This window comes from Chaetura pelagica, unplaced genomic scaffold, assembly GCF_000747805.2.
Source record: "Chaetura pelagica isolate M959 unplaced genomic scaffold, ChaPel_1.0 scaffold158, whole genome shotgun sequence".
NCBI classification, from domain to species: Eukaryota; Metazoa; Chordata; class Aves; order Apodiformes; family Apodidae; genus Chaetura; species Chaetura pelagica.
This window is the reverse complement of record NW_009954182.1, coordinates 2,150-12,688: the sequence shown is the minus strand read 5'-3', so window position 1 is coordinate 12,688 and position 10,539 is coordinate 2,150.

The following is a 10,539-nucleotide window of genomic DNA, read 5'->3' as shown; positions in this document are numbered from 1 at the left end:
GCACGGGCCAGCCCAGAGCCAGCAGGATGAGGAGCAGGAGCAAAGCCATGTTTGCCAGCGGCACGTGGCAGCAGCACAACCCAAGGACTGGTGCCAGCAGAGCAGCAGCTAGTATAGAACTCACTGTGCCCTTGGCCCAGGGCTGATGTCACAGGATGCTGGGCATGGTGGCATTCCATCCCTGCATGGAACACATGAGGGGTTCCAAGTTCCATCTAGGAACTGAGAGGGAATCTGGGAGCAGGCCATCCCAACAGACACCCTGCTGGGTAGTCTACTGTGGGATGAGGGTCACATCCCTGCTGATAGCAGGAGCAACCACCAGTGGCATCAAAGCTCCTCGGAGAAGTTCTCCACCCCCTGCTCTCTGCAGCCACCAGGTCCTTCCAAATAAACATGAGGGAACACCACTGCTACAGGCAGTGTGCACATCAGGTGGGGAAGGGTCAACCTGGCTCCAGCCAGAGAGAAAAATGGGGCAGGGGGGCAGAACAAAGGGACAGAGAGAAAAAATAAGAGACAGGGAGCAGGACAGAGATGAAGGGGAAAAAAGCCTGGGTCAGGCAGCAGGATAATTAGACCAAGGTGACAGGCTATGGAAAAAAAACCAAACAACTCATGATGACAGTTTCATTTGGATAATTCCTGTGGTGACTGCCTTCATAGTTATTCCAGCTGGTAGAATTACACCTTCAGTAAAATGTAGCAAACATAATCAAATACAGTATCTGTCTAGTTTCTTGTAAGTGTGGGGAAATGCTTTTTAGAAATAGTGGTATACTTTCATATTTAGTTGAAATTATCGAGTTAATATTGATTTTCATCCATTCCTAGACCAGATACAATACACATCAAAATATCCTGGCATAAGCCTTAAAGTTGCTAGTTAAAAAATACAGGCAATGTGGTTTGTGCACACAACTATTTGCGTCAATTTAACACCACTTATTTGGGCTTGCTTGTACCTATTGCTACTTTCAGCCACTCTAAACAATGAGATACTGTTCATTCCCTTTTCCATGAAGCCTGATCTTCTTCATTAGAGAAAAGCAATACTTACCAGTATGAATTTGTCACATTTCTACTTTGTCTTAGGTGCAAACAGCTATGTAAAACCACCTGCACAAGAGCCTGCCCAAACCCAAGTGTTCAGGATGTTGCAGGGGTGTACAACATCTACCATGTTTGTTAACAAGATCGAGTTAGATTTTATAAACCTGTGAATTAATTCCTAGTGCTTTTAAAGGAAGATAATGGGTGAAGACTTCACCTTATAGGTGAAGATTGCAAAACCAAATCTTTGAAAAACTGAAATACATTTTAGCTTCTTATAGTCAACTTTTCAATCCATACTTCAATTCCTGCCAACTCTTTTGATCCTTTATTACTCTACACATCACCTTTTTAAAGAAAAGATCTGCAGTGACAAAAATGAAGTGGAAATAAAGCACAGTGTGAAGAAGTAACATGTGAATTCCTCTGGGCTTCAATATATGATGGTAGTGCCTTTAATCTTTCACTACTATGCTTCACGTCTCCTTCTGAGACCCAGACTTTTATCACCAGCCAACATCTCCCCCGGCATCTCCTGAGCTGTGAGCAGCCCCAAAATGTCCCAGAGATGCTAGAGAGAGGGCAGAGCAGCCAGGAGCTGAGGGGAGAGTGATGAGGGGCAGGGATGCACAGGCATGGGGGTCAATGGGGATAGACAGAGTCCTCCCTGGACACCAGCCATGGAAGGGAGAGAAGGGGAGAAGAAGCAGGAAGGGTCTTGACTTCCATGATACCTGACCTCACACCGAGCTCACATGGATACATGGAATGGAATACTTTGGTCAATTTGCTGTCCATCTGGTCCACTCTCCCCTATGGGGCAGGTTGCAGATACGACTCTTCTGTTCCTTTAATGTCCGAACCAGGAAATTCAACAAGTAGAAGAAAGTGTCCTTGGTTTCTCAGCAGTATCTATAAACGCTGAGCATTATTAGTCCACTAGCTGGAAAACTTGTGCTGTGGGGCTGTCTGTCATCACCTCACCTGTAACCCCTCCTTGCATCCCAAGTGACCCCACAGCAGCCTGAAGGGTGGTGAGCAGGGGGAGGATGTGGCCATCACCCAGGGTCTCTGCCAAGAGGGTGAGTGTAGTGGGGGAGCTGGTGTGGCTGGAGCTTCCCCCTTAAAGCAGGGCAGGCCCAGGGCTGATGCTGCCCCCCACTCCCTCTCTACCCTGTCTCCCATCCCAGATTGTTCCCCTGCTGCCTGTCCTTATTTTTCTTTCTCTGTCCTGCTCCCTCTTTCTGCTTCTGTTCCTGTGTCCCTGCTACTTCTTTCTCCATCTCTGTCTAGATCCTTTTTCTCTTGCTATCCTTCTGTCCTTTATCTGGTCCCCACTTTTGCTGTCCTGCAGCCCAGCACTATCTTTTCCTACTGAAAGAGAGCATTAACCAAACTCTGACTTCAAATAGTTCACTGCTTGTAGGGTGTAAATCTCTCATCTGGGCCTACTGCTACTGAGTTGTAAAAGCCTTTTATGTGACCTCATCTGTAGTTTTAGGGAAGAAATACAAGGGTCCTTGAAGAAGAAAGAAGCCATTCAACTGCAATTAGGGATGCTGCTGTAACCAGTTCTACTGCACAGTCAGTAGAGATAAATGGGAGAAGAGACAGAGCTCAGCCAAAGATTCCTGTGAGGAAGACTCAAGGATGAAGTAAGCGACCCCCCCAGGAGACCCTAATGGACTTGACTCACATGCAATAATGGCCAGACACTTATGTAAATGATTTCTCGGGAAACTAATGAATATGTAAACCATTTCTTAGAAATATTACACATAATTAGGTATCAGCTGTATATGTGTCTCTCACCTTACCCTGTGAGGTGCATGTTTTGGAAGAGCCATTCCCTGTGCGTCCGGCGCTGTGAATAAACATACCGACTGAACAGTGCTTAGACTGTTGGGTGAACTTTCTTGGTTTTAGAACTGATAAGCTGATGTTGAAGAAATGTGTTTGTTCCTTTGTGCCCAGCCCTTTCATTATGTTCCCTTGGGAGTTCTTGAATCTCTTTCTGGATTCTAGTCTCTTCAGTTGCCCATAATTTTTTTTACAGTGACCTGTTTGCCCCTGTCTGCTGTCAAAGTAACACCAGGAATCTTGTCTCTCTTCTCCCCAGCCTCTGCTGGACTGGAAACTGCCCATCCTGGAGCTTCTTCCAGTGCAGTTGCATTCTACAAATATAGATGCTGTGAAGAGCCATAGACCCCTCTCCTGAGGCAGCCTTGACACAGGGGACTCTCACCCACCTTCCTGTGATCATCAAGATTTGTTTCGTATATATCTGTATAAGTTTATAGATTTGTTCCTCCCCCCATGTGCTACTCCCCTTTCCCTGTTCGAGTAAATCTGTTGCAGTTTTAATTTCCAATCTTTCAGTCTCTCTTCCTTATTCTTCTTTTCTCTTCTCTTGGAAGGTAACAGAGAGCAGTTCTGCCCTCTGACTTGTGGTTCACCCTGACCACTAAACCAGGACAGGGGATACTGTTTTCCTGCTGGGGAGCACCCCCTTTGGTTTTACCTCCTGTTCTGGTTTGGTTTGGTGGGGTTTTTGGTAGCAGGGGAAGGGCCACAGGAGTGGCTCTAGTAAGAGGCTGAGAAGCTCCCCCTGCTCCAAACCCAGCCAAGGAGCCATTAGAGGGCAATAAATGCACCTCTGTAATTAACATATGAAAGAACATTTACAAAACCTGAGCAGAGCTAGCAGAGGGGGAGCAGAGCTGTGCTGGAGGAGGAGAGCGGTGCTGGTGGTTGGTGAGGAAGGTGCCCAAGCAGAAGTTTCCCTGAAACCTATGATGAGATGGCAGCTGTCCTGCATTCATGGAGGAATGTGATGGAACATTTCCTGGGACCAGGAAGCACCAGGAGGGGTGAACGTGGCCAGTGGCCTTGGATTTTGTAGCCAGTGGATTTGCTGCCTGTGTACTGTGACTGTGCTGCTTTGGAAGACTGCGGGCCAGGGGATTTGGCTGTTCCCGAAGGAGCCCATGACTCTGTGAGAAACGCGCACTGGAGCAGCTAGCTCCAGACCTTGTGGGAAGGACTCATGAAGGAGAGGTTCATAGAGGACTCTTTCTCATGGGAATGACCCCGTGGGGAAGCAGGGTCGGACTGTAAGGAATCCTTCTCCCTGGGGAGGATGGCGTGGCAGGAACCAGCAGCCCGTGAACTGACTCTAAGCCCCATCCCCCTGTGCCACTGTGGGGAAGGAGGGAGAGAAACTGGGAACAAAGAGATTTGGGCCTGGGAAGAAGGGAGGGGTGGGGTAACAAAAGCACTACTCTTTGTGTTGTCTGTGTCCTGTGTGTATTTGATTAGTGTGAAATTTAATTATTATTTTTTCTCCAAGTTGAGTCTGTTTTGGTCCCTCCTCGTCCTTTGTCTTGACCCATGAGCTTTGTTCTCCTCATCCCAGAGTGTCTGTGTGTGTGTGTGTGTGTGTAGGAGTTGAGTGAGCAGCCACGGGGCTGCTCCTTTTGTTGCCATGTGGGGCCCAGACCACGACACCCCCACAGGCTGTGCTGACTTCAGCAGCCCCATATCTGAGCTCATATGACTGAACTTTTCTAGATGTCTGGGGCTGCATGATCCACAAATACACTAACAGCCAAAAATGCTTCATTAGTATTTTGAAGGCTTATCCCTCCATATTTTAACAAAGCTTGTTTTAGTTTTCCCCAATAATCACTGGGGTGGTCATCTGGCCTCTGTTTACAGTCTTTTCTTTTTAAGCTCTAATTGCATTTATCAAATCTCTAACTGCGGCTTGGCAATTGTTTCTATCTTTTTGATAATTGTGATCCAAATTAGGATCTACATGAGGCCAGTCAATCTGATTGCCTCCTGCATGTTAGGATCAATATCACATTCTTTTCAGTTATTTTATCTTTTTTTCTGAACTGAACAACTGCCATAAACAGGTGAACATCAGCTCAAGATGGATTATACCCCCCCCAAAATACTAGAGAGCAATGATGCACGTTGAGTCATTGCTTTTTTCTTAACTTGGTGGTTGGATTTCCCCACATAACCAAATCCATGAGGCTCCAGGGGTGTTGGGTATATACCTCTAGGTCCCAGGTGACTGGATGGTGGCTAATGTGACCCTGATAAAGGGGACTAGCACATAAGGAGTAAACAAGATGGCATTGTTTAGCTTAGATAAGGCTTGGAATCTAAATGAGGGTATTATGTAAGGGGATGCTTAAACAGGTGCTTGCTGAGAAAGCAGAAATGTTGTGCAGACCTCGGCAGATCAACCAGATTCGAAAGAAAGGAATGCCAGAGGTGAAAAACGCACAGCAATGAAGACTTACGGCCTTAACCCCAAAGACCCCTGCCCGCAACCCCCAGGAGACACTGCAGATGCAGCAAGGAGCAGTTTGGGGCGGCAACTATGATAGTGATTTCCTGGAACTAATTGTAATAACCCCTCTCTATCCTTGGGCATCTAATGTATACACAACAGTGTGGATGAACATGTATTACTTTGTGGCATATAATGAGCTTGACAACAGCTCTAGGGTGTGCATGTTTGTGGGGGAGCGATCCCCATGCACCCAGCACTTATAGCTTCTTTATAACCTTACAGGTTGTAAGGGTTATTCCATAGATCAACCCCATCTACAAGAAGGGCTAGAAGGAGGATCTGGGGAACTCCAGGCCTATTAGCCTCACTTCAGAACCAGGAATGATCATGGAAAGGCTCATCTTGAGCTCCCTCCCATAGCACGTGCAGGGCAGTCAGATCAGGGCCAGCCAGCAGGGGTTTAGGAAAAGGAGGCCTTGCTTGGCCAACCTGGCCTCTTTCTATGACCACGTGAACCACCGATTGGTGAAGGGGGAAAGGCTGTGGACATTGTCCACCTGGACTTTGGTGAGACCTTGGACACCATCTCCCACGGCATCTCCCGGGGAAGCTAGTGAATCAGGGCATAGGCAAGTGTTCTATTCTCTGGATACAGAAATGAGAGTTGTAGTAAGTGGGTCAAATCCAGTTGGGGCTGGTCACCAGGAGTGTCCCTCAGGGCTAAGTGCTGGGGCCAGGCCTGTTCAATGTCTTTATCAATTATCTGGATGAGGGGATTGAGTGCAGCCTCAGTCAGTTTGAAGAAGACACTACATTGGATAGGAGTGTTGATCTGCTGGGGCAGCAGGGGCTGCTCAGGAGGGGCTGCGTGTGGTGGGCACTGCAGAGCACATAGGGCTGGCAGGGGGTTACAGAATCACAGGATCAATCACAGAGTGGTCCTGGTTGGAAGGGACCTCTGGAGAGCATCAAATCCAACCCCCCTGCCACAGCAGAACCAAAACTAGGGCAGATCACTCAGAAAGGCATCCGGACAGGTCTTGAAAGTTTCCAGAAGAGACTCCACAACCTCGGCAGCCTGTCCCAGGGCTGTGTCACCCTCACAGGAAATAAATTCTTCTTCATGTTGAGGTAGAACTTCCTGGGCTCCAGTTTGAATCCACTGCGCCTTGTCCTATCACAGGGCACAAGTGACAAGAGGTGGTCCCTGCCTTCTTAATGTCCTCATGTATTTATAGACTTCAGTTAGATCCCCCCTCACTCAGTGCTGGAGCACCCACCTTGAAGAGCAAGCTGACACAATGTTCAAGTGCAGTTTCAATTCAAGAAGGAAAAGGTGTTTAATTTGTAGTCAGGTGTTCAAAAAATTTGGGCAACTTTCAGATCTGTCTTTTCACTTCAGTAGCTACAGGAACTTCATTCTGCTTCCTTTGCATCCAGCATCTACACTAAGTGAGTCATATTCTTAAAACAAAGAATAAAGAAACATTCAAGAGTGTTAATTAATCTAAACTTGAAGGGAGTTCCATGGTTGAAGACGAATGCGCCTTCCAAATTCTGCCACATTCTCACACCAAATAGCAAGGTATCTATAAACAAATATTTTGAAGAAAATAAAAATTCTTAAGCCACTCAAAGCTTAAGAATCATGCTTGTAAATACAGCCTTGTGTTCCAAGCTTGGGTGTGTTTTAAGTGATGTTTCTATGGCATAGCATTAGGGAATATATACAAATATGGATCAGAAAGTCCAGAACAGCTTGGTATACCTGCTGAGGATCACTAATACAGACATAAACTCTAGGGAAGTTAATAAAACTGTGTGAGAATGGGATTTGCACAGACAGCAACACACTTGACAACACTCATGAAATGGCTGATAAAATGAGCAGGCTGCAGCGTTCCCAGAAGATGATGTGTGAAGGACCAGATATTTCCTCACATGAACAGAAAATGCCCTTTAGGTCAGCAGTCATAACTGGCGTAAAGACGGCTGCTCCACGAGGCACTGAACCCTCTCCTCTGCCTCCTCTGCAGAAAACAACAACTTGGATGCCCTGAGGGGGTAGCTGCTGCTGGAGAGCACACGTGGCGGGAAAAACAGCTGTAGTGGTGGGACAAAGTCCCGTCTGATTGGCTGAGAAGCCTAGAAATTCGAAACTGGCCAACTGGGAGCAAAGGAGACCTGCTTTGGGGCGCGCTTTTCCAGAGACACTGAAGCTCCTTGCTTTTCAGCGTGCTTTTGCTGCTTGTTTTCCAGGATGCGCTCTCACACAGACACTGAAGCCGCCCCCGTTGCAGTTGCTGCTGCTGCTGCTGTTGCCACTTGCTTTGGGGGGGTGACCTGCGCCTTGGGGGTGCCCATCAGCCTGAAGTCCCCGGCTCATCCCTGCAGCCCGGCTCCTGGCTTTTGCAGTCCCAGCTCCCGGCTAGTCCTGGCACCCGTCTTGACCCAGCTTGTCCTGTCTCGCCGCAGCTTTTCCAGCCAGCTTGCCTGCATTGCCTTCAGCTACCCACCTCAGGAACCTGTCTGCTGCTGAGCACGTGCGGTGAGGCTAATTCCTGCCACCTGTGGTTCCAAAACCGGGTTGCAGGGGAAGGCATAATTCTCTCCCTAAGGTGTTCCTGTCTTACCTGCACACAAACCAACACCCTATACGGGACAAGCATTGGGCATATCCCTCTTCCTTCTCCCCTCATAGACAATTAATCTGGGTGTGTAAATAAGGTGTACCTATATATAAGTATTAAGGCATATATAAGTTCTTGGTATTTGGTGTTTTAAAGATATTTCATAGCTCCTACGTGTTTTAATTACCTTTTTTGAACCTCCTGCCCCAAATTGTTTTATTTTTCCCCACAATAAACCATGTATTCGTAAATTCTAATTGGGGATTGACTGCTGTTATTGGAAACACTAGTAAGCAAGTGCCTCACCTGAAAAGTCAGTGCCGAAGCTCCTGCTCCTCTGTGAGAGTGTATGCGGACCTCTCGGCAGATCCTGACAAGCTAAATCACTCCAAAAAGGAGATATAATAGGTCATGGATCGCGACATATTAATTTCTGGTGTCAGAAGCGTTATCTGGGGAGTATCTTGTCATGCTCACTGTGTTTCTAATAAGAACAAAAAACAAAGTAACAATGGGAGCAAAATTCAGCGGTGATGCAGCCAATGGTGCTGTTTCCACGGCAGAAAAGGAGGCTCAAAATGAGTTAACTGTACAACAAGAACTTGAACAGTGTCCTATTGTGATCACTTTTCAGAAACACCTGAATGCCAATGGTTACCTTCCCTCGCCACAGTTATCTTCTATGGTATCAAAGAAATACAAGGAAGGGAAATTAGCTGAATTAGCAGAGGATTTGCAATACCTGGAGGGGGGAATAAACATTCCAAAGTATATAAAAAAAGACATCAAAAAGTGGGGTACGTATTGCCTTATTGCGTGAACATTCTTTACCCTTGCTATAGTAATTTGGAAAGGAAATTAGGAACTTCGCAATGAATTGGTCACTCTAAAATCTAATAATTCGGCCACATTTGATGATTCTGTTGAATATCAGGAAGGCTCGGACTCTAGTGAGTCTGACTTTGAAAGCTAGTATACAACAGAGGAGGAAGAACTGGGATCTTGCTCAAAAAAGCCTGTAATGAAAACTGGCAAATGCAGGTCCACCATAAAGGGTAAACTTAAAAAACAGCAATCACCACCCGTATCTCCTCCCCTCAGGGTAGCAACTCCTCCCACTAATCCTCCCATAACACCAACAGCTCCTCAGGAGGAAGTGCCCTCCAGCTACCAGGTTACACCCACTTACAGGGTTACACCCACTACACAAGAGGGGCAAGCACCAGCGAGCATACCAAACACACAACACCACACCCCTCTGCTCTTAAGCATAGTCAGGCAGAGGGAGGATTGGAGTCATTCACATGCGAAATGACAAAACTGATCAATAAAAGAATGGACAAATTAGAAAAGAAATTTCATTATCTGGCTACCAAATTAGAAAGTGCTTCCTCTTTCTCCTCTTCTGATAGTTCAGAGGAGGAAGGGGGAAGGCACAAAATAAAGCACAAACATCTTCGCCCAGTCGTGTGTACAGTTATTTCATACCACAGAGAGGGTGAAGTCAAACTGAAAAATGTGGTATATAAGGAGAGAATGTACACCCCAATGGAAATAGCACAATTAAAGAGGGAATATAGCTGCCTTCCTTATGAAACAGATATTATGTCACTCAAGTATCTGCTTCAGGGGGAGACAACATCATGTTAACTGAGGAAGAAGCCTCAGGATACTGGGGATCAGGAATACTGGTAACAACAGGAGATCCCAGATATCCATGGACCATCACACAAAGAGTTGCCTAAAATGTGGGGTTTACAGACCCCCTTTCACGAAGTGAACCTGCTGTGTTGAGAGGTGACTCATCCAGACTGCTGGATAATATTCACAAAGCAGCAGCTATTCAGTTGGTCTAATTCAGCAGCTATATCATGAGCTGGTCCCTCATGAAGAAAGCCCTCTTAATATCAGAATTAATCCTGACTGTATGAATATTCTGATTCGTGTGCTACCTGAGTCATTGAAAGGCATGTAGCCATTGACATTAAAGAAAAAATTAGAACCTCATCTGGAACAAATGGTTACATGTGGGCAGATTGTGGGGAACGGTCCATCTTCTTTCCCCCACATAAGACTAAACAAAAAATGCCTTTCAAGCAGCAAAGCAAGAGTGACGCCTTTTCTCTGTTTCAAACAAGGACGGAATGAGCAGGCCTCTTGCCCTATCAGATAGATAAGTGCACGGCAAGAACACAGCACAATAACTGGCAGAAAAATAGACAATAGGTTAAAAACTGCCTCTGACAGAGTATGTACCTGGCCAATGGTGACTGGCTAATTCAGACAGTGGTACTTTCTGGAAAAATGATCTCTGATCTATAAAAAGAGAGTAAGATCTGCAGGGCTCTACTCGCTCTCTCTGCCTGCTTGGGACGAGACCCCACTGCAGCACCTGAACCTGCCTGAACCCCACTCCCGCTGCCCGGAGAAATGGAGACGGGAGGAGGGAGGGCCACCTGTGCCCGCTTCGCAGGGATCGTGCCCGCTCCCGGGGACCCTGCCTGCCCAGCCTGGACCAAACCGGACCGGAGAAGGAGCCTGACCCGC